General features: G+C 38.3%; 1 protein-coding gene across 1 annotated transcript in view; it reads right to left on the bottom strand.

The window, feature by feature from the left end:
* The window catches only part of LOC149084338 (cytospin-A-like), a 48,364-nt gene extending 25,423 nt beyond the window's left edge, over positions 1–22,941 (bottom strand). The window contains exon 1 of the mRNA XM_089234709.1: positions 22,854–22,941. The gene's annotated coding sequence lies outside the window, so the exon portion shown is untranslated. The remainder of the gene's footprint in view (positions 1–22,853) is intronic.
* Between the last annotated feature and the right edge of the window lie 3,299 nt (positions 22,942–26,240).

Here is a 26,240-nt window from a genome sequence, read left to right as displayed (position 1 = left end):
CCCAAATAATTTCAATGCAATTTTCCTATTCTGCAAGAAGTTCCCGTGTAGCATGGTGGTAAGATGCTCGTCTACCATCGTGAAGGTTGTTGTCAGGGTCCCGGGTTCGAATCCAAGGGAGAATACAGATAAGATATTTTCCCTATTGAACTCGAGGCGACCACCGATAGACAGCACCTTCACTTCCAACCATCTCACTAATGGCAGTAAATTGCAATATAGCGATATGGCCAGAGTTGGTGAAGTAGTAGTAATCCTGCAAGAACAATGTTGTGGACATGAGAAGAAAAAATTCTAAAATGGCGTATATGACCACATTTAAAGCAATTTAAATCCGTTTATTTGAGACTCACTGCATCTGCTGGTTTCTCAGAAAAGTGTAATAAATTCTCACGTAAGTCTTCATTTTGAAATGTCCGTAACCCGCTCAATGCGTCTCTTTGTATCTGTCAGGTGTAACGGTTTTTAGTGTTGATAATACGCATGCAAAACCAATTCAGCGACGCATTTTTCACAATCTGCAAGAACATCGTGGATTTGATAGTTGAAAATGATGTGTAAATGTCAAAGATTTGGGGTTCGAGTCAAAATGAAAATGTCAAATAATTGAAATTGTGCTTCGTATAAATGAAATAATTTAATATTGAAAACTATATATATACAGAGATTAACCGAAGTCCTCTTGACCATTTTTCCTTTTTTTCTCCCCACCCTTTCTTCCTTTTGTTTCCTTCCTAAATTTATAAAAGTAAAATGACATAATCATTACACAAAAGGACTGTTTTCAGATCAAATAGCAAAAGTTCAATTACTTTAGTGGAGAAATATCAGATTTTTTTGGTGGGAATGCAGTCAAACCCCATTATAATGAACTCCAAGAGACCGGAGTAATAAAGAAATTTCGTTACAAAGGAATTTCAGATTTTTATATTGTTCCTAGGTAAACTTATCCGGGGGATTAGAAAAGTTTTCGTTAAAACGATATTTTTTTGCGTTATAACGGTATTCGTTAAAACGAGAGTCGACTGTATTTCGCCTCAAACTATTTTTTTACGTGTATATGCAGACTGCATGGGTAACAGGGCGTATGGCACTTTACTGGCGAGCCGTTAGTCTTAAAGACATACCAGAAAAAGTATCCAAACTAGAAAAAGTATCCAAATCACGTGTCCAACTCAGATAAATCATTCATGTTGTAAAGGGTTGTATAGTTATAAAATAAAATAAAAAAACAACTTTTTATACCATCCCCGTGTGCCAAAGAACCAAATTAAGAAGTTGTTTCTCTGTCTTTTCCGATGGCAACTAAAATAATTTCACGTTTCTAAGTGCAATATTCACCGAGATATGCGAATTCAAAAACTTGAAGGAATTTGGGAAAAAACAGCATTCAATGCGGGTAAAATGGTCTCCCCTCATTTAATGATTTTTTTTTCCAACTTTCTTCGAATATCTCAGTGAATATTGCACTTAGAAACGATGAATGTTTTTGTTGGAGACCGGGAAAAAGTGTCCGCATAAAAAGTTAACATTTTTATTTTAATAACTCTGTAACCCCTGGCAACATGAATCAAATATCTGAGTACTACACATTATTCGGGTACTTTTTCCAACTGGAAGTATGCCTCTAGGACCAATGGTTCGCCATTAAAATGCCATATGCCCCGTTACCTATGCGCCTTGTATATTAAATATAGTACAGACTATTATGTGAAATATTGTGTTGTGTTTAAGCCAACACGCACGTTGCTTCGTTCGCCTGCGAGAGAGCGGCACATTATGCACCAAAAAGCCACTTGAAGGTAGCTTGTCATCCAACGAAATATCAGATTTTCACCGTATCGAAATTCTGTGGTGTTTGGTCAGAACATGATATCTACAAAAAATGGCTTTTTGATCTAAAAGTAAGTCTTGCTAATTATAACTAATTAGAAGTGAGATAAATGCACAAATACGTGCGTACGGCTAAAAAACATGCTGATGTATGATATAAAAATTTGTATTAGTGTGTATGCTTTATTTTTGATTTTTAAATGACAATGAAAAATGCTTGTATCTCAAAACTGTGATTTTGGAGTTATCATGTTCTGACCAAACACCACAGAATTGAAGTCAACAAACTGATAATTTTCTTATTTGAAAATCTGATTATTTATATTATCCGATGGGCTTGAAATCCTGATAATGAATCATTATTATGTTCACATGAATAGTTTTGTCACTGCGTAACGCAGTGACAACACCCGTATATACCGGCTGACTCGAAATTTTACGCCGTCCGCTAAAGCAGTTTATTTTTTTGCCTTGTAGCATTTGCAGCGAATTCACAATGGCACTAACACAGTTTTAAGGGAATTAAAATTAATTTAATACTCTAGAATACTTTAAGACATTCATTTTTAAAAATATTGTTGGTGCTGCTACCTACTTTCGAAATTAGAAGTGCCTTATGTGGTGATGGCGAAGCTCAGGTATAAAAAACTAAATCCTTCATTCAGCTTTGCTCCTTATAAACAAAGCTTATAAACTGACCTGAAAGATCAAACTTCCTGTTCAGTTATTTTTTCAAGACCCAAGGCGACATCCAAAACAAAGGACCTCCACACAAGCAGACGGCAGGTGAGATCGTAAAAAGTGAATTTTCCCACACTCCTCTTTATAGTAATGTGCTGCCATCTAATGTTAAATTTAAAATTGACTCATGTGGTGATGATGAAGTTTAAAGTGAAAACTGTATTCTTTATTCGGCTCAGTTCCTTATAAACAAAGCTCATAAACTGAACTGGAAATTCAAACTGTAAGTTCGGCTATTTTATTAGAGCATAAGGAGACGTTCAAAACAAAGAGCCTCGTAATGAGCAGACGACAGACAAGAAGTCGGTTCCCTACAAGCTAAGCTCACAAACAGAACTGGAAGTTCGAACTGCCAGTTCAGTTATTTTTTCAGGACACAAGGAGACGCCCAAAACAAGTAACCTGGAGAGAAGCAGACGACAGAGATTATATTACTGGAGGGAGCAGCATCCAGCCACCGCGACTGCAGCGACATCAAATGCAAGGAAATTACGTGCCCCGGTCAAAACAAACTTCCCGCCTGGCAATTTGCCCATAGAAATGTACAGTTCGGTCTCTAAATATTGGGGTTTAAAGATAATATAAAAAAAAGGATAGAGAACTGATCTAAAGGTGAAAAAAGATTAAGTTATTTATTTCATTAATACTGGAGAATCATTCCTTTCATTAATGTGGAATAATTTCTTTCATAATTGCATGAATTTTCCTTCATCAATTCTGGAATTATTTCCTTTATTAATTATTATTTGTTTCATCAATTCTGGATTTGTTTCTTTCATTAATGCTGAAATTATTTCTTTTATTAATGCTGGAATTATCTCTTCCATTAACTTTATTATCTCTTCCATTAATTTTCGAATTATCTCTTTCATTAATTTTGGAATTATCTCTTTCATTAATTTCATTATTATCTCTTTCATTAATTTCATTATTATCTCTTTCATTAATTTCATTATTATCTCTTTCATTAATTTCATTATTATCTCTTTCATTAATTTCATTATTATATCTTTCATTAATTTCATTATTATATCTTTCATTAATTTTGGAATTATCACTTTTATCAATGCTGTAATTATCTCTTACATTAATTCTAGAATATTTTCTTCGATTGATGTTGAAATTATCTTTCTTTAATGCTGAAATTATAACTTTCATTAATTTTGGAATTATCTCGTCCATGCTGAAATTATTTTTTAATTTATTGTTATTTGTTTAAACTCCTATTTATGCCATAAGAAAATAACGGGGGACAGGACCGTCTTAAGAGCATCATGGGCCCCCGGGCCATGCGGTTTTTCTGAGGCCCTACATGGTAAATTATAGAAAATTTTTACCAGATCGCGTTTTTGTGAGGCCCCTTTTCTCTTGAGGGCCCCGGGCCGTGCCCGGGTGAGCCCATGCGTTAAGACGGCACTGACGGAGGATCGTGTTTGTTTTCACCGAGTCACGTGATGTTCCGACGAAAGATGGGGGACACCGTTCTCACAGTACTGCCAAGGCGGAGACCGCTGACGTCATACTCTCTCCGGAGGGTTGATTTATATACTATTGGTGCTGCCATTTAACCTCGAAATTTCAGGCAACTCATGCGATGATGAAAGAGAGATAGGGAAAGCTCTTTGTTATATTTTTTGGCATAAAATTTTTTTATGAGACGAAAATTTTGGTAACAAAATTCGTACATTTGCAATAATCGATTTTACGTAGAAAAAATAATTATTTCTTTGTACAAAAACATTCGGACAATATGTATGATCGAACAAACAAATGAAAATACGGATTATGTGGTCTTCAAATAGGGTTACCAGATTCAAAACTGAAAACAGAGGACGCCTGGTGCGAACCTTAGGCAGTGCCGTCTTAACGCATGCTTCCCTCACCCTGGGCAATGCCCGAAGGTCCTCGAGAGAAGAGGTGAATCAGAAAAACGAGACGTAGTTGAATTTTTCGAGAATTTTTCAGGTAGGGCCTCCAAAAAATCCCTTGGCTCGGGAGCCCATGATACTCTTAAGACGATTCTGCCTGTCAGCCCCACTCTTGTGGGGGGTCATGGAATTCCAGTACTTGATTCCTTTACCTCTATTAATTTACACTAATTAAACCAAAACAGCAATAAAAAAATTCGAAAAATGATCAAAGTTATCGAATTGCAACGTATATTTGATAAAGAGATGATGAAGTGCTTTAAAAGTATGACAAAACTTTATGACTGTTCAATATGATTCGAGCCACGATGTCAACAGCTGGACCACGCGCTAATTATTATTAATAATCTATGAATTTTGTAAAATTAATTTAAACGCCAATCCCTCTCAATGGATCGTGTTTGATTACGATCCAAACTATCAACGCGTTCATGAAATAATGAAAAAAATTAGAGTAATAGAAAAAAAAAAAAAGTCCCCTTCAAGATTTACTTCCGTAACTCGGAAAGTTTGTAAGTCGGGGAACAACTACATAAAAAAGTTTCATAGGGAGCCCCAAAAATTGTTTTTGCATTGGGCCGCAAAATTCTCCTAAGCCCGGACCTGTCTGCCATTTTTGAATTTAAATGTCTCAGGGAATAATGCAGTTGAAAACATGTTGTTGGGCTCAGAAGAGAAAAAGCAGCAACTCTCTAATTGGAAGTTAGGGACGGAGGACCCCCCCCCCCCGTTGGAGGACGGGGGGGTGGAGAGGGGGGTGTGGATATCGTATAAAAATCTTCATTTTTCATTTTGTGTACACTGTATTTTCATCCTCAGAACTCGTACAGGGTAACTTCTGGTCATATTTTGAGAATTTTTAAAATTAGAACCATACCACTACGACGAACGGTTGATGAATAAAGGCTGTACCAACACTCCAAGGAGAAACCATTGAATCTTAGAATGGCCATAATATTATCAACAGGCAGGGCTGCAAGTAATGGGGGGGGGGGGAAAGAGCAGGCTGGTCTGGTACCCCAGACGCATTACAAAAGGGGGCGCAAATTTAACCATTCAACCTATCCTTCAGCATTACGGGGGGGGGGGGTGCCTAAATGAGTAGTTGCCCGACAGACCAGACACGACCCAGGCTCTGTCCCTCCCGGGAAATAAGCCTTTTACCCATGCGGGTTGGGTCGCACTGGGCGAGAATCAGGGGTGCCGGGCCGAGGCGCCCCCCCCCCCCGGCACCCCCAACCCTGTGACTAAGATCACAGCTGCAAGCGCAAGGGCTGGTCTTCAGGGTGTTCTGCGATCTACAGCAGCATTCCCCCCCCCCCCAGGCAGCCATCCGAGAGGGGCCCACCGAGAGGGGCCCACAAGCCCGGAGCGCCCCCACCCAAACCCCCAAGACCCGACCCCAAAAATCCCCTGGATTTTTATTACATGAATATTAGTATATACAAAGTCATCTATGTACATGATACTTTTAGCCGGCCACGCGACGGATGCCCCCGGCTAACCAAGTATCCAGTTGCCCTGCCAGTAGGTATCTTATTTCTGACGAATCACCGTTATATATTGGGTATTTTTTCTTTTTAGGGGCCGTTCAAGTATTACGTAAGCAAATTTTTAGCCATTTTTGAACCCCTCCCCCCCCCTTCCCCATTAAATTCATAGTAGGGCTACAACATAAACCTATATCCTTGATACATGTATAATCGTTGAAAACGATGTGAAAGGCTGAACTTTTCAATTGTGATTCATTTGTGTGTGTGTATGTACTCCCTCATTACTACTTTTATCCGCATGAAGAGAATAATAAAACTGCTTGCCACCACTTTTTGTGATTTTTATCACTATACGTGAATGCGTATTTTGGAAGCTACAACTGACATTTTCTCAATGAAACCTTTGAAGACCGGATACACCCCGCTTCCCATCTCAGAGAGATATCGAAGCGTTCCCGAAGGATAGGTGTATCAGGAAAGTTTTATTATAAACAACGTAACATGACCACCTCAGACGATTCTCAATGAAACCACAATCTTTTACACAAAAATAAACTAATTTTAAATAATACAAATTTTTCATCCCGTACAGTAACTTGATGACATTGTGTCGTCTTCAAGCGCAGAATTTACATTGACTGAAAATAATTTATTCAATTTTTTTTTAACTGTATTCTATTACGTTCATTTTGCTCTTTCGTTATTTTCATAAATTAAAAATTAATCAAATTAAATTCAAACATATTTATATACTTCAGACAATTTTTTAATAGCTATCTTCTAATGGGAAAACGGGGGGGGGGGGGAAGTAGAAAATTATGTTTTATGGAATGTTTTATTTATGTTTTTATGGAAAAAAAAGAGTTCGCAAGAGGGGGGGGGCCACAGGAATGAGAAATGGTTGAAAGGGGGCCATGGACAAAAAAAGGTTGAGAACCACTGTTCTAGTCCATAATCGTCATCAGCCAGTAGAACCGTGTCCTGCATTTCATGCATGGCTTTTCTGATCTCAGAATTTCTCCAGATTCGGGAGTCGTGAACAGATCCAGGCCAACTAACATCAACACTCGTGAAAAATTTTCTGCCATCACAAGTTGCTTGAATATTTAGAGTTGGTTACCCTTTACGGTTTATGTACTCATCGCCATGGGTTTTCGGTTTTAGTATCCCTACATGGGCACAATCAATCACACCAATAGAAGTTGGAAAGCGATATTTTCTCTGCCATAATTCCTTTTTGCCTCTAGTATTTCACCTTGCGTAGTAGATAATTTTATCCAGCTATCGGCTTGAACTATTATACGGTCTACGACAGCATGTACTGCTAGCGATACTGTAGCTTGCGAAACTCCAAGTTCCTCAACAATTTCATTTCGATAACCAGGATCAGCGAAATACCGCAAACATATTTTCATTTTTTGCGATGATGATGAAAGCGCACCACCTCTACATTCGATTTTTCATCTATAAAGTAATTTGTAAGCCATTCCATTTTTTTTTTCTTCATAACGAAATTACCTTTTAAAATCAGAGGTATGTGGGTTTCGACGAGGATTGTAATTTTTCACTTTTCTCACGTTCACTAACTCAGCCATAGCGGAATGAGAGAAAACGCAGAACAACCTTTTCCCTCATATATGGGTCTGCTACTGACCAGCTTCATCATTTCGATTTGCTCTTTCAAGTAAAAGGTGCTTTTTATTAATAACCACTTACTTCAGTCTCGAGTAAAAGGTCAACCGAAGGAGGATTTGCTTTTACTAAAACAGTAAGTAAAAAGTTTTGCTTTTTTTAAAATTAATATGAGAGGAAGGAATTTCTTTATTTTTTAAGTGCAAGGTTTGTCTTCTTTTTATTAATTCGGCCAATTATAGCCACAGACATTTCTAGAATATCGAAACAATGAGGAAAATGTTCACACGAACGCAGAAAAATAATTTCTGAATCGTATCCAGATGAAACTTATCGATTTTCAACGAGGACTAAAAAATGTTTCTTCAGTTTTTGAACCTCGTCCACAAACTCATGTTTTCTCTCCTCTCTTTTTCTACGGCATCCAATATGATCAGCCCGCCGCTTATTAAAATAACTTTTATCCTGATGGTTTTGATTTTATTAAGCGGCTGATTTTTATAACCGGCTAATCAAATACTTAAATTTAAAATGGGTATTTTGGTGGGATAATTCAAAAAAGTAAAAATATGATGTGAAATACACTTATGAATTTGCATTTTTACTAATTGGTAATTTATTACTAACTAGCTATAACACCCGGCGTTGCCCGGGTTTTCTCCAATGAGGCTTTTTTGGATAACGTGATATCTCTTTCTTTCTTTGAGGGACATGCAAACCGCGTCTAAGTTCACCAATATGGCGACTTCCAGCGCGACTCATGAAATAAACAAATCTAGATTTAAAGAAAAGTGGAAATGAATACTTTTTTTCCTTTTTTAAGGGGCGCTAGGTATTTGATTCTCCCCCCCCCCCCTTTGAACTTCAAGTTATCCATCTCTGCCTGTTTCTGCTTCAAAAAATGCTTAATTAAAGCTGTGGAATTTTTTTCGGGCCCATAATTAATTTTAAAACATCCTAAACTATATGAATTTATGCAGTTGAATATGAAAAGACAATACTGAGACATTAATTTTCATGCTTGAGAAGATATAAATAAAAAGTTGAAATCAATGTTATTGCATGGATATCCAACTCGAAAGTAGGTCCGGCTAATTACTTCATATCTAATTTTCTGGGCTTCGTATATCTCTAAGCGAGCTCAATATTTCAAAAATCGAGTATTGAATACAATTTTTAAAATTATTGATGTGACAGAAAACCCCACCAAATTTCCGCATTTCTACATTAAAATCGGCAATAGCACTGATTTCAATGAGGATCACCCTTTTCCTGACCCTCAAAGCGATGTTGATGATGATTCAAAAAACCTCATTACTGGGAGTATTGAAAATGTGGCAAACCATTATAAAGGCATAAATATTATACATATACTGACAGCGTTGAAGAAATGACAAACCATTGTAAAGGCATAAAACACGTGTTAAACGCATTGCTAGGGAACCACGGTAACCAAAGTAAACGTTCGGAAAGTGATTGTTGAGGCCCAAAAACCATCGTTGCCCTACGGTTTTTTGCCCATTTGGGGCATTTGCCCTGCTCTGACGAAATTTTAAAGTAGCCTATCGTTTAAGTCGGGCCCCATTTGGTACATATGCAAAATTTGACGACGATCGATCTAAATGTGTAAATTTGTATAGAGAACATACACACACACAGACAGACAGAAAATAAATTTTATATATATAGATTAAGTAATTAAATTAGCACATAAAAATTACATTTCAGTGCAGAAGTACTTCTTAATAGATTCTCCCATTTCCTGAACCCTCGTTTCCTTTTCGTGCTAACAAATAAAAAAAAAACTACAGCAAATGTGAAGATGACAAAAATAAGACTAAATAATTTATGAGGTTAAATTTCCTTTCGAGTTTCACACTGTTTCTTTGCTGATGAAAATTCTGTTCAAAAATGTTTTTGATTATTGAAAGCGGCGTTGTTGGTTTTACTATATTGCAAACTTTGTCATCTAACTGATATTGATTTGATTTTGAAATTTGATTTTATAAAGTGGCTGATTTTATTAACCGGTGAATTTATTAGTGGCGGGTAATGTAAAACTAATTTTTTAGGATTCCCTCAAACTTTACTGGACAAAATAAAATGCACTGGTGTCCCTCTAAATAACATCTCGGAGAGTGCGGACCTCTTCATTGGTTTAAAAATGTGTCGCGCGCCATTTGACTGAACTGTGCAACACGGCACTTAAGTGGTCTGGAACTGTGCCGCAAGCCATTCAGGTGAAGTGAGAATGTGCAGTGGACCACTTAAGTGAAGTGAGAATGTGCAGTGGACCACTTAAGTGAAGTGAGAATGTGCAGTGGACCACTTAAATGAAGTGAGAATGTGCAGTGGACCACTTAAGTGAAGTGAGAATGCGCAGCGAATCACCAAAATGATCTAAGAATATGCCATGGGCCACTGAAGTGAAGTGAAAATGTGCCGTGGGTCACTAAGGGAAGATATCAAGTGATCACTGATCAAGTCACTGGGCCAGATATCAAATGATCTGGTTATGCCATTCAGTTAATTTTTACAAAGTTAGGTTTGACACTACGGGCTACATCAGATGACTTCAAGCTCCACATTTGGCCCGCGGGTCATGGGCTGAGCATGTGTGCTCTAAATTTACCTTAATAGTAATTTAAGATTATTACTATCGGAAGATGGGGGAGTATGCCCGTGTTACTCTCGAACATAGTCTTGCGGGCGCCCCAGAAAACTCTCTTTTAAACTGGAATTTATATTCCATTTTTCGATAATCGGATGGAACTGAGGTTCAATAAAAACAAATAAATTTTGTGACGATAAGTGAGTAGAGGTTGCATGTTCACACTTTTTAGAGGATACACTTCGTCTTCACGGTCCACTAGATTAAGTGCTCTATATAGCTAGCGAAGATTTTGGTGTCTTCCTTATTATATAAAGGAACATATTGCTGCAGTCACCATTACCCTTATCAAAGAGCTCTCTATTTCTCTTTTAGCTGAGGGAGGAAAAAACATATATACATTATTTTTTATAATTTTTTTTTTAACTTTTTAGTTGGAGATGAATGAGGTGAAAACATCGGTTTTACAGATGTAATTTTTGGCTATCAGAGCATCACTTTGTAAAATATTAATTTTGTTGGTTGGCACATCCGCATTGAAGGTTAACAGAGTTCATAAATTTCTCGAGAATGCGGGGAATATCTAATGTATTATTTCTGTAATGCAAGAAATTGCTAAAAAAAGAAGTCATGGAGGATAAAAGAAAAGGCGTCAATTAAATGGGGTTTTGACCGGAGTAACGAACACTTTCGTACTTCACGGGATGTATAGATAGCACTTCAGCTAATGTTCATTGTGGATCATTCCGATTCCACAATACTTTTAATAATTAAAACTATAGCAAGCAGTGGAGCAAATATCCATAGATCTTTGGTTTTTTTTTTTCATTTGAAGCAGTAGAAAATGCAACTAATCCTTTTGAGGGGATAAAAGTCCCGTACGGATTCCAATGGATAATCGGATAACTCAGTAGTTCTCAAACTTGCACCGTCCACCTTACTATGACAATGTTTATTCGCGACTCCCCAGAATTGTCTTTTTATTTTAAAAAAAGAACAACACCGAAAGTACTGAACAGGCACACATTAACACCGCGGCACCCCTGACAAAGGTTGACGACCGTCCTGGGATTCACGACGCACACTTTGAGAACTACTGGGATAAGTGAACATTGTTTTAATGTTAAAACCACGTAACACTGAATGCTTTTTTTTTTTAAAGAGACTTTCTGGATTAGTGCTGAGATAAAAAAAAAACTAACTAAAGTTTATCTCATCATTCTCTCTCAACTCAGAGCATCACGGTACTGTGCGCGTTATAAATAAAAATAGTTGTGTTTCTATGGTACACTTGGTGGAGTAAATTGGTGTACTTGTCCGCATTACCAGAGAAAGTACCAGGGTTAGATTTTCGGCGGAGAAAACAAACTTTCCTGCCCAAAGTTTATCTCAGCATATCCGGAAAGTCTCTTTCTTTGATGTATTTGTGGGCTGAGAAAAAAAAGCATCTCTCTGTTTGGATGCTTATGTCCAGTCGGATATATTCAAATGCAATGTAAATGACATTCTTCAAGCGCATACACAACTGTCTATCGATTTTCTTGTCCATATGTCAGCATGTAATAAATGGTAGGAAGCGTTTATAGTAAAAAATATTTTAGACTGCTATATATATTCGTGCAGTGATTTTATAATAAATAAAGTACTGAGTAAACTTAATGAAGTGATTTCACTGTGTGTTTTGCCGCTTATAGACTAATAAATTTTGCACGAGCTCAACGATATCCACTTAGAGAAGTTCGAATATATGTAGATTTTAATCTGCCCGCGCAGATGAATCTTGTGATGCTCAGAAATATCAAAGTTGTGTGAAAATGAATATTAACTCAGCATTCTGTGTTATTTCATCCGGACCCTTCCCGATGATGGATTTTGGAACTATTTACATTTAAAAAAAAAAAATCGAATTTTCTAGTCTAAAAATTGGAAACACAAAATTTGGCTTCATTTGGCACAATAGCTTTCATTATATTTATAAAAACACGAGAATTCAGGAATTCGCCACTTTCACTCCCAATATGGAAAGCAGATGGTAGCACTTCTTGAACGCGAAAACTGACTTCACACACGCATACCTGACATCATAAATACGTTATAACCACGCATATACACACACAGCACTTTCCGCATGTACCAATTCGTTAGAAATTCCTTAGAGCCAGTGGTTCCCAAAAATTTTGAAGCGCGACCCCCTACATAGGCTGGCCATATGTCTGGAACATTCTGATTTTTTGTTGATAAATGTGTTGTCCCGAAAGGACTTTTCGGGACGCTTGTTGCGGTTTCAATTTTTCGATATCAATTTTTAACGATATTCAAATTTTTTTTAAATATTGTATACAGTATTTTAACGTGTATAATAAAGAACCCCCCCCCCCCCTTTTGAAAAAAACTCGGTCCCAAAAATAGGAGGGGGTTTCTTATACATGGATAGTATTTTATAGATATATCTTTTCAACTTTTTTTCCGAATTTCAAGTTCAAAAAATCGGGGAGGAGGGTTTCTTACGCACGAGCGTTCCTCACACACGTTAAAATATGGCAAATATTTATTTTGATCTTTGATGTACTGTACTTAGTGTTCCTTATGAAAGATGGAAGTGAAAGAGGTGTATGCTCCTTGCTTTTCGTATGCAGGATGATTAAGAAAGAACCATCCTATTTCAAAATGATTCTACGCGTGAAATCGACCATTAACGAAAATTGTTCATAAAACGTAGACACATTTTCCCCCTTATAATTCACATTTTTACCTTATCATTCTATGTTTTTAATTTCTTAGAAATATGCAATTTTTAAATCGGGTGATTAGCTCTGTCACCCTGTATAAGTATTAAATTTATACATTGATTATCGTACGAGTAGAATTTGATGAAATTACATTGTTAGATACACGGTAATCAGCTCAGCTGAGGAAAAACATTTTTAGTTTTGACATATTCTTAAGGTAAAAATGAATTTCTTATACGGACGTTTTTATTTTGAAGAATCTCACGCGACTCCCCCCCCCCCCCCCCCCGAGAGGTTCGTCACTTTAGGAATTCCACTTTTTAGACCCACATTTTGGGAACCACTGCCTAAGAGGTTACTGCACCTAAGGCGATTTGAATAGGCTATATCCAGTGGCTAAATAACTGCACCTAGTACGGTGTAGTAATAATAGTGCATAGGAGGCCAAAGAATATAACGAGATCAGGTACAATGGTTCAGAGCATGTACTTAAACTGGTAGGCAGGTTCTTCAACTAGGTAGGGGGGGGGGGGCACAAAACATCACTTTGCCCGTAGACGTATGACGCCGATAAGATGGCCCGACTCATTTCCCAAATTTGCCGCCTCTCGAAGAAACCCACCTTTCATAATTAAAGAGATGCTTACAACTCAATGGGTAAAAAATACTGGGCCACATGGAGCCAAATTTTTTGTGGGTAAAATACGAATATCGACACGACATTCGGTGCCATTCTACCCCCAGCTGAGATTTCCAGAACTTTTGCATTGGCTATATTTGACCTAATAATTTCTTATCTATCGAGCTTCAGAACTCTTCTCTTTGATTACGGCCACACTGTATGAAATTCAATTTTAACAGCCGCATTCTTTTTTCTAATACTATACCATACACGACTTTGAAGTCTTTTGAAACGTCTTTTTCCCACACTGTCAAGCCACAGAACAAATATAGCAACGAGGGCTTTCAATATCGTTAAAAAAGAAAAGCCTGACAGCTTCATTCAGCAGTATCACAGTTACTCCCCATGATCAGAATTTCAAAATGCGTGCTGTATGTGTGTATTTCTTTGTACCCTACTCAATGAGTCTTACTTCCGCAAAACACCGCCGCGTGGATCCATGAAAAAAAAAACTCCCTGTTATATTTGATTCCATTGTAGTGTTTGACGTGATAAATCGTTCCGAATTTTCGACAGCGAATAGACTTTGATTTGTGTTTGGTTCTCCCATTTTCCACAAGGGAGAGAATAAAAAAAAATCAGTTTCCCCTCCAGTGTAACCATTATTTACGATGCCAGTAACGGAAGGGTTGAGACGCCAGAGACCTATTTAGGACCCCAGACTGCTTCCTGGAACGTGAAAACTCCAGTTGGTATAACCCAACTAAGGCCCTTCTGTAACGGTTTTTTTAAACGGTATTATTAGCTTTTTTTTCGCGTAGTGTTGTTACTGTATCCATAGTGTAGAATAGTTTTTTTAAGCGAGTCCCCCTGTCAGCAAATCCTAACTCATATTTTCATAAAGGGTGGTTGATGACGTAAGCATTATCCAAAGCCCCCCCTCCCCTCCCCCCTTGTCATCAAAAGTCAGCAAATCGGAACCCCCCCCCCCCATCGATGATGACGTAATACTTGAACTGCCCCTTATACCTATATCGCAACTCTGAGTGCCAACAAACACCCCACCCCCACTATCTCGGTCATTGCAACAACCCCTTGGGATAATATAATATCACTTACTTTGGGAAACACTAGAGGTACACTACCACCACCACTTAACCGTACATGCATCTCGTACACATTCCTTTACGGAATTTCTAACGAATTTGTGCAAGCCGTAATAAGCGTGTACGTGTTGTGAACCTAACGTGAAGTTTTTTATGTGTAATACTGCCACCTGTCATCAATTTTTCTAACTATGAGTGAACACATTCACGCCTCGAGATTGGGAACCACAGAAAATGAACTTCAGGCGACCACCACTGTAGCGGCCGGTGGGGTTCGAACCTGGGTCCTCGCGATGAGAGGCAGTCACTATGACCTTTCAACCACCACAGCGGCACAGTGACCCACGGCACAGTTACAGAGAAGAGGCCCGTTGTACAGCTCCACATCACTCGAGTTACCCACGGCAGGGTTTCAGATCACTTAAGTGACCCGCGGTGCTTTTACAGATTACTTAAATGACCTGCGGCACAGTTTCAGAGCATTTAAGCGACCATCGGTGCAGTTCCACATCAGTTATGTTACCCGCAGTGTCGGAGGACGCTCGCAAAAAAAATCAAAACCTCTGAAGAGCAGCTCCTGCTCACTGCACATTTCCAGATCACGTAGGTGACCTACGGCGCTGTTTCAGATCGCTTAAGTGACCCACGACCAGAGTCGTATTTACGGTTTTTCTGCCTGTGGGCTACCTGAATTTTGCCGCCCTTCTATTTTTCTAGTTTCATTTTCTTTGCCATTCCTCATTCTTCGAATTCGTCCCCCTGTGTTATAACTCGCTCAGCCCCCCCCCCCCCCCGCATGTAAATACGCCCGTTTCTCTAAGTCCTTTTGGTATTTCATATGCTTGCATACTCTTTCGGTCACTCACATGCTAGCATACTCTTTCGCTCCAGCATGGCCCAACCCACACGGATAAAGGACTAATATCTCGTAAAGAACAGAGCCCGGGCCTTGTCCGGTCTGACAGCGTACTCTTTCGATCACTCACATGCTTGGATACTCTTCAGTCACTCACATGCTTGGATACTCTTCAGTCACTCACATGCTTGGATACTCTTCAGTCACTCACATGCTTGGATACTCTTCAGTCACTCACATGATAGCGCACTGTTCTGGTCACTCCCATGCTCACACACTCTCCAAGTCGCTCTCAAGCTCACACATTTGCTAAGTCACTCTCAAGCTCACACATTTGCTAAGTCACTCTCAAGCTCACACATTTGCTAAGTCACTCTCAAGCTCACACATTTGCTAAGTCACTCTCAAGCTCACACATTTGCTAAGTCACTCTCAAGCTCACACATTTGCTAAGTCACTCTCATACGTAACCACATACGTACTCTCTACGTAAACCACATGGCTTGCACACTCTTTTAATCATTCGCATTCTTGCACACGCTGTAGTTACTCTTCCTGTGGTTCATATGCTTGAACATGCTCTAGGTCACTCTGTCATTCACATGCTTGAGCATGCTTGAGCACACTTGAGGTCACTTTTTTGCTCACTCATTGCTTGCTCACTCTTTTGTTTACGCACATGTTTGCAGACGCTCTAGGTCATCAACCTAGTCTCCCGATCTCTGGGATTCATGGCGGATTCGTGGTTATAAAATTTTGCCGCCCATTTTCCATTATGTACTAATTTTTTTAGCCACTAATTCATAAAATTTGTCGCCCCTCCGCTATTCCCCCCCCCCTGTAAATACGCCACTGTCCACGACACATTTTAAAGCCAATGAAGTGGCCCTACACTTTGCTAAAAGTTGAGCACCCTAGATCTACGACAAGTAGGCCGGCCTAGTGCTGAATGTCGAACGATATATTTTTCGTAATCAGAAATTTTAGTAAATTCAGTATTTCCAGAAGCGTATTTACGGGGGGGGGGGGGGCGCTATGGGGCTGTAGCCCATGGCGGAAAATCTCAGGGATGATTGGTTAAGAACATAAGTTGAATGGGGGAAAGTGTAGCGAAATTTGTAGCCACAATCGGTAAAACCATGAATCTGCCTCTAACTTGATCGGTGAGTAACCAAACGAATGACCCAGACGATTTACAAGCGTGAGAATGGACAAAAGAGTGACCTAAACAGTACGCAAGCTCTTGAATGATTAAGACAGCATTCAAGTACGTGAGTAACCAAAACAATGGCCTAGAGAGCGATAGACCATGTCAGTGAGCAACCTAGGCATTTTGTGAGCATGGGAGCAATCAAAAGAGTGTCCATGAATGAATCATGCCAGTGAGTGACCAAGAGTGACCTACAGCGTGTGCAAGCACGTGAATGAACGAAAGAGGGACATAGAAAGCGATGGACAAACAAGGACAGTGCGTGACCGAAACAGTTACCAAATCGTACAAGCATGCGAGTGGCCAAAAGGGTGACTTAGAGACAGAAGCGTATTTAAAGGGGCGAGGACCAAATGGGCTATAGTCCAGGACGGCAAATTGTGGCTAAAAACATCAGACTAGAATGAAAGATGAGAGGCAAAATTTGTGTAGCCTACAGGCGGTAATACCATAAACTCCCCTCTGATTATTTCCAGTGTTTTTTGCCACAAAATTCATTAATTTTTGTTTCGTTTCATTGCAGTCATTTCAGTTTCATTTTCGAAATACACAAAAAATTCACTTTTAAGAAAAATATAATGAATTATTGATCTTCAAATCTTAAAGGAGAAAAAAGGTGAAATTAATTTCACCTACTCTTCTTCATTTCCATTTTTGATACAAATCTTTGACAACAATGCGGCACGGGTTATGACAGACATGCAGAGATAAAAGCAGGAAAAGAGGGCTCTGCTGCCTGAGAGGTTCGTTTTGGTTACCAAGGAAAAGCCAAACAGCAGACCCATTGCCGACTTACGGTCGTTTATTAAAGCCTCTCCCTCATTTTATCGATTCAACGTGGAAAAGGATTCCTCCTTGCCTTCTCCTTCCCATCTTATTAAAAGCGTGAACAGCATTCGCGAGCTTCGGTCGGCAACAATAAAAAAAAGAAGAGACTCCACAATTTTAAATCCATTAGAAGAGAGCGGGAAATTGCCGAGTTTTTATCTCTATTAGACACGGGAATGGGTGGGCGGACCCTTGGAAGATCTCCAATAGACCCCACGAGATATTTGCTGCACTTCTTGGAAGGAAAAAACCATGTTACGGTAGATGACTACACACCATATGGACCACAAAACCAGCAAAAAAAGAGCAGATAATATGGTGATGATACCGTTCTCGAGTAGCCAATAAATATTGAAGGAACGAAAACGGGAGAAGGAAACAAAAGTTGGATCATCGTAAAGAGTTCTGAGGCCTGGGCTTAAGTGTTTTTTCCTAGGGCTTCCCTGAGCCTCGATTTTATATATTTAGGTGTGTGTGTGTGTGTGTGTGCGGAGGGTTTATACATTTAGAAAGTACAAATACTGCATAGCAGTGTTCTTAAACCGCGGGAATTTCCTGCCAGCTTCGAAGCATTTCGCAAAATTCTTAAATATATGGTATTACGCTATAAATATTTATTTCCATGCTGCACACATTGGTTTAAAACAAAATAATTCTACAAGTCAATTTTTACTTGAAGAATTATTACAAATGGTTTCGTTTTCATATGATAGGTGTCAGTAGGAATCCTAGTGCAAAGTTTCCCCCTCCCCTCCTCCAGCAAACACATAAGCACAGTAACCGATATTACGGCGAATAAAATTTACACATGCGCACTTGAAAAAATATACAGGGTGCACAGCTACCAGCACGCACCACATTTTACAGGCGAACCGTTTATACTAGAGGCAAAAACTTCAAATTATAAAAAGTATAGTTTAGAAATAACATGTAGAACTCAGATGTCATTCATACTGCAAAGGGTTGTCTAGTTATTAAATTTTTTTAAATTAACTTTTTATACGAACACCCTGTATTCAAAAACCTAACGAGAAAGTTGTTGTCCTGTCTCTTCTGAGGCCAACAACAACAATAAAAAAAATTCCAAGTTTCTAAGTGCAATATTCAAGATAGCATGGTTTTATAGACAGTTCTGCTAGATTCCGAAAGTAGTCACACTTATCTCACTTGAAAAATGTTTCATCACACTCAATTTTTTTTACATCTCCCCGTGGCTCTTTTTTAACCACCTGCCATGGCTCCCTTTCTATTCGATATTCCTCCGTGGTACCTCAGACTTCCTCCAGTGTCTCCTTCAGAATACCCCATTTTATACAGAAGGGGTCGACTGAGTAGCCCCGGCTCGTAAACCCGTTAAAGAAGACAGTCGTGGTTGACGTTACTTCACTGAATATTAAACGTTCCTGGTTGTTGACTATTATTATTATTTATTATTACGCCGAATAACCATCGATGCACAGTGTCTCTTAATGAGTTGCCGCAACTAATTATGGAAAAAAATTAGGACTAAGAGGGGAAAAGATGAGGAAGACATTGATAGCGTCTATAGGAGGAAACAACACAATCGAGTGAGTGATGTCTGAAATGAATGGGCGATTGTTTTGTTGGCTGTCAACGAAAGAATGGCTCATTGTATTATAATATGAGTCTTTGTTAATTTTTTCTATGATGACACTTGAGCAAAAGAGATTTCCTTTTGTTTTTCTTCCGAAATACTCAGCCGCAATGTTTGGAATAATATCCACAAAACATTGAATTTTGCTCACATTAACTCCCATCAAATTCGAGTATACATAATGGTATGTAGTGCTTGGTACATAAAGACAGCACTGTATTATGGGGGGGGGAAGGAAATCTCCATGGTTTTCAACGAGAATTACGTTGAATGATACATCAAAACAAGAATTTCACATGTGTTTACCCCAGTTTTCTGAGGGAAAAAAAATAGTTTTAAGCTTTGCAATACGATGCTAAAATGGTCAGTGAGCTCGGCCCCACTGGGCACCTCTATAGGAGGGACGTCAAATAAAAGGTGAAGAAAAATTTTGAGAAAGTGTTTTGTCTTGATACATACGCCATACGAATGGAAATACGTATACAAATCTGCGAGCTTTATGAATTATTTTACTGGTGCGGCTAAAACCAGAAGGAGTGCGGCTTATACCAGAGGGGTGCCTAAAAATTTCTCGAACGATTGAGAATTTTGTCTCGAGCCATCCCTGGATATAATCTTTCCTTGACCCACTCCCAATCAGTAGAAGAAAAGCTATTGACACTCAAGATTTTTACTTCGAATCGTTTTTCACAGTATCTTGACTTATTTACAGGAACCTGCTGCGAGACAGGTGCCTGTGCCACAGCAGAACACTTTTTTTTCTAGTTTTCATCTCAGGTATTTCGTTCTTAAAATTGGCACTGCTAATGCAACCTATCGGTCATCGGACGATTGATTATCTGACACACTTCCTGGTCTCGTGTCAGACAATCGGGAGTTTTCACTTAAAATCCAGAAAATGATGGTCCAGATGAAAAATATGACTGGTTTGTCTGAATCCAAACTCACTAGAACTACAACTACATGTGCCAACGGTAGCGAAACCGAAACAAATGAACAGGATTTCATTACCGATCAAAATGGAATACGATTTTTCACTCTTCGTTAGTAAATAATCAACGGCGCATGGAAACCGAATGAATGTAGCCGATTATAGATTGATAATAAAGAATTATCCTCATCCATAAAAACATGACAAAAAAAAAGAAGTAATTTTTAAACAGTTTTTGATAAATGATGCTTTCATGGTCGAATTAGTTGTCTTTAATCTTACATTGTTTCATTCCACGATTCATTGATCAAGTGAATCCAATCTGAGAATTCAGATAGTATAAATATAGAGGAAAGTCTATAAATAGTATAAAATATCACATGGAAAATATAAAAGAAAGAATTCTCAGATTATGGCGATGGTAATCCTAAAAGAATTATTTTCAGATGAAAAAATAATTTTAATATTATCGAGGACTAATTATTTTTTCGCATTAAATTTTCACCGATTATTATAATTTAACTTCTCCAGAAACGAAAATTCTTATCTTCCGATTTCTTTTAAAAAAAATTGTATATACTACGTTTTTTTTTATTAAATTTTATTAACTTGAGCACTTATCGGTGATTAAAGTTATTTTTTTTACGCTTCATGCATACAGTCGGTCCCACTTAAACGAATATCAACTATTCCAGTGAATAATATTTGATTTGCGGGTAAACCTTGTTAATAACTATGTGACGCTATTAATGAATTTGAAGGATTAATTATAAGAAATTGGCTTCTGAAATGAATTAAACATCTGCAGAATGAGAATTTTGTCGAAAACTATGATATCTCCTTTAACATTGGTCAAAGAAGGAAACAATATTTTATTTTGATTTTTGAAGATCTATTTTTGTGCGGTATAGCTCTCGGGATATACGTAGAAGAGCCCTGTTCGACTGGATTTTTCTGAATTCATTTAATCACGCATTGTATCGTTCGCACAACCTGATTTTCAGTGCAATAAATCTTGAACATCTAACTTGATTGTGCCTTTGCTCTGTCTTCTCTACATAATCTTCCTTTCTGATGCAGAAAAATTTTAACCCGTTTTCAAAACCTTTCCCATTTCTCTCGAATTCTTGATTGGTCATGGCGATTATAAAGAATGTCACTAATGAAATTGTATTCCATTACAATTTCGGTCAACATCCTCGATTTTAGATCTTTTCTCTGTCTTAGCTTCCGTTCTTCAAATTTATACGTATCTTTTTAAAGGTTTGATACTTAAGTTTGAGAAATTTCACACACGTATGGAATTTCAGTCTTTTTCTGTCAGAGTTTTTCTGTTTTTCTGTCAGAGTTTTTCTGTTTTTCTTTCATTGTATTTTAAACTTGAATTTGAAACACACAAATTCCAATCTTTTCTTTTCACGTTCATCTCTTCGGGACTCATTACTAAGTAATCAATTCATTTATTATATTACATAGGAAAAAGGGGCCAAAATTATTCTAATAAGCGGGGAGCATTGAACACAGAAGAATTTCTGTTTCGGAGATTTTATTCCTTTTCGCGGGGTATTCGTTAGTCGATTTGAGTAGAGCCGACTGTATTTGATTCTTTTTTAGTTTTACAGTAGAACCTCCCCTAACGAATATTTCCCGTCAACGGTTACCTCCCATTAACGGACATTTTTCTGATCCTCGATCTCATGGAAAAGGGCTTTATTGCATTTCACTCCCCGTTAGCAGACACTTGATAGCGGACAGCAAAATCAGGCAAACTAATTTCTTAATTTTTTGGTCATAAACCGAGAATTTATCATATTCAACTACGATTATATTTAATCCCAAACTTGTGTTGGCAAAAATTATTAATCGTCAATTAATTATTTAATTAAATGAACACAACAATGGTCCAGGATCGTGAATTCGAATGATAATGTTGATTTTGTTTGTTGATACGTGTGAAGAAAGCCAACATTACGAGATGATAATGTTGTTATGAATGTTTCTATCTCTCCCCTATAATTAATATTTTTATTGCAAAATACGCGTAGTCGCGTATCATGTACTGTTAAAAATAATTAATTGGTTAAATGAAGTGAAGAAAGGTTATAAATTTTTTCTATATTTATCAGGCTTTCAACCATTATTTGGAAGTTATGCATTAATAGCCGGTAAAAGTGAAAAATGTAGTCAAATTTAATCACACCATTCTCTATCGAGATGATTGGTGATAATGCAGAACTTTTCACACAGTAACATATACATTTTAGCATTAATATGTATAGGAACCAATTGCGACTAAAGCCGAACGTCGTATAAAAGTGAAGGTAGTATGAAGTATAGTTCCACTGTATATCGTACCTCCCCGTTAGCGGACAAAATTTTTGGTCCCATGGGTGTCCGTTATCGAGAGGTTCTATTGTAGTATTCTATTCCGCACGCTTACAGTTGTCTCACTAAACGATATAAAATTAATAACTTATTTAGTACTCGAACTTCGTGAATTAGGAGATCCCTTTCTCAGTGGCATATCTCTACATTCATTTTCACACAAATTCATACTCATAAAGAATCCAGAGCCCTGTTAGCCTTCCTCTTGCAAGGAGAATTTATATGTAAATTTTAAATCTTCAAGTTTGAACTACTGATTCACTCAGAGTACTGCAGACCGATTATAGACATTATACAATCAATTAACTAGTAAGTATGATAATCTATACTTACCATCGCTATTCATTTTTTCAAAAATCCACATCTTGTATATTTCGCACTAGCACAAGCTACTGTAACTTAAAACATTATGAAGACACACACACCATCTTAGCATTCATATGGTAAAATTATACAAACGCTATGTTATAGAGAAAACAAATATTATTCCTCGTTTGTCATCTTCGATTAGGTGCGAAATATTTACTTCTTGTCACTGATAAACCACCTTAAAAAATCTACTTATAATATCAAAAATTATTACGAATAGCGAGATAACAAATTATATTTCTAACGAGAACTGTTTTTGATATCCTCGGGGTTAGTTTTGTTTTCCCTTGCTGATGGCAGCACGTGCGATTATCATCGCTTATCCTACGTTATCGTGGTAGATGAAAGCTAATCAACGTTTAACTAGATAGAACGAATGAGATTTCAGCACAGTTGTCAACACGCACACACATACAGTCTCAGTCTCGATGTTTCACGATAACAATGTGATGTTTACAAAAGGGGGGGGGGGCACACATGATCAACTGCGATCTCTCGTCTTTCAGGGTTCTCTCTTGAGCGTCTCTGTGGTAAGGGATTAAAAGGCTGATCTGTTCCCCACTTCCCTAGCGGACTGTTCCAGCAACTGAACGCGATTGCGCCGTACAGTTTCCATCAATTTATCTACTACGAATGCCGTCGACAACAAGCAAGCAAGGAACCGTCACCTGCTGATGTTGTGAGGAGACCGACTGACTGAGAGTACGTGATACAGCGAGGGAGGGGTGTCGAAGCTATTATGGAGATTAACCAGCTTGCATTGCCATGTGTGCAGTATATAAAAAGAAACAAAAGAAAAAGAGTTATAAAGAAGAAACATATATATATAAAAAAAATGATAATAGTAAAATAAGCGTGACGCAAACGATTTGCTACAGTTCAGCGAGTTCGTGAATTCGCGCCAAAATGGCGGAAAAAATAAATTAAGAGGGGGGAAAGAAAGAATACATAACAATAAAAAAAAGTCGGATAGCCACTCCCCTTTTAGCATATAAGTTGAAAATGGTACCCACAAGAAATCTTTTTTTTTTTTTTTCTTGTTCGAAATAGCTGCCATACAGTGTCAGGTCAACACCAGCTATAGCAACAACACTCTACTATAGCCAGCGTTGGTCAGGTCCGGGCTTGGATATTTTGCGGAAAAGTGCGAAAAAAAAATTTGCGCCGGCTACAATATCTGTATGCAAAGCCACCCTTGGGGGGTGCGTGCGGTCGCAACGAGTCCGCGGTTTGTGGGGGGTTGCACTTATTAAGATCATTGATTATTTTTGTCATACCACGGTCATTTTCTGGGGGCTAATTAGACACACAGGGACCTACAAATTATTGCCAATTCTAAACGGCAGCGTTCGACATTTTGCCTTTTTTACTTGGTAAGAGAAAAGTAGCAGAAGTGAAAAATATACATATTACCAAAGACATTTTTTTCGTAGTAAACAAGGCGTCTGAGCTTCAACTGATTTGATTTCTGGAATTTTTATCCATTAGAAATTATTTCTCTCGTTAATTCTGAATTTTAGTTAATTCTGGAAATTTTTTTCTTTCATTAATATTTCAATCGATTCTGGAATTTTCTCTTTCATTTAATTATAAATTCTAGTCAATTTTAGAATTTTTTTATTAATTCTGAAATTTCCCCAATTCTGGAACTTTTTCTCTCATTAATTCTGAATTTTCATTGGTGAGCAGCATTCCCGTATACTTTGTAATAATTCATGAATCTTTGGATGCCCGATTTGCCCCTAACATTATAAAATCGGGCTAAGAAACCCCGAAATTATTTTAGCACCGGTCCCCGCGTCTGATGAGCGCGTCCTTGTTTACTTTCGTACTATAAATTTACAAGAAAATTGACGTAGGAGGCCCGTTGAAAAAAATCCGGGCATAAGGGGATCTAAATGCAGGGCGTGTTGCACATGAGGGGCCGTTCAAGTATTACGTAAGCAAATTTTTAGCCATTCTTGACCCCCGCCCCCCTTGTCAGCAAAATTTCGTCAGCACTGCCCCCTACCTCCTAATACATATTGGTGGGATCAGAAACGTACGTGGGAGGAGGGAGCATAGGGGGCTCATGCGCCTCCCCCCCCCCCCACCCAGAAGAAGAAAAAAAATTTTTAACGTAAAAAAAGTTTTAAAAAAATTAAAATTTCGAAAGAAAATACCTTGATATGTTATTATAATCGATTTCTGTTAATTTCAATGCTATTTTAAGAGTAAAAACTCAAAAGAAATTCATTGTGACCCACCCACTAAGCCATATACGGTAAACCCTTGACCCGCGGACTAAATGTGGCCCTGAATGTTATGTGATGTGGCTTGCCCCCCCCCCCAAACCCAATTTTGTAAAAATGAAATAAGCGGCCCGTTTAAATGACCCGTGGCACAATTCCACAGCATTTAAGTGGCCCGTGGCACATTTTCAGATCACTGAAGTAGGCCCGTGGCACATTTTCAGTTCACTGAAGTAGGCCCGTGACACATTTTCAGATCACTGAAGTAACCCGCGACACAGTTCCAGAACACTTTAACGATCCGTGGCACATTTAGACATCTTGAGTGACATGTGGCACAATTTTAGAGCACTTAAGTGTCCCCCCGATGCGGTCCTACATCACTCAAATTATCCGCGGAACATTCCCAGATTACTACTTAAGGGATTTGTGGCATAATTACGGATCACTTGAGTGATGCGTTGCACAGTTCCAGAGCACTTAAGCGGCCCGGAAACATTTCCAGAGCACTTGAAGGATCCGTTAAACATTTAGAGATCGCTGAAGTGGCTCTGTAAGGGATTTATCATTAGGAAGAATGTTAGTTCAGGTGCCCACAAACTAGCGAAAGATTTTTCTCGTATTTGGCGCACCGAGTAAGATGCCATCAAGAATATTTCATATTTTCATAAAAGGTGATTGATGACGTAAGCATCATCCAATCCGTCATCAAAAGTCAGCAAATCGGAAACTCCCCCCCCCCCATCGATTCTGGCGTAATACTTGAATGACCCCTAAGTTCGGGTCCTGGGCAAATATGAATTTTCGGGGTATATATAATGTAGTTTTCTTTGAGGCAGAGGCGAACGCAGGGAAAGAGGGCATGTGAGCTGTGACTATAAAATGTAAAGGCAGCCAATCTTGGGCCCCTGAAAATTTGTGGGCCCTCGGCACGTGCTCCGTTTGCCCATACGAGAAAATCAATAAAACGTGAGATATGTTCAGTGAAACCTCGCAACGATAAAAATTGGCGATATATATTCCTCTACTACAACGATATTTTTTTCAATTGCCCATGTGATCTAATGCTGAACTCTTCTCGATGCAACGATATCCGTCACATTACATATATCTATAACGA

The sequence above is a fragment of the Pholcus phalangioides genome, unplaced genomic scaffold (assembly GCF_987345545.1).
Source record: "Pholcus phalangioides strain wild (caught in Gottingen) unplaced genomic scaffold, Ppha-v1.0 ptg000008l_1, whole genome shotgun sequence".
Taxonomy (NCBI): domain Eukaryota; kingdom Metazoa; phylum Arthropoda; class Arachnida; order Araneae; family Pholcidae; genus Pholcus; species Pholcus phalangioides.
The sequence above is the reverse complement of the archived record's forward strand: the minus strand, read 5'-3'. Positions and strand labels throughout refer to the sequence as shown.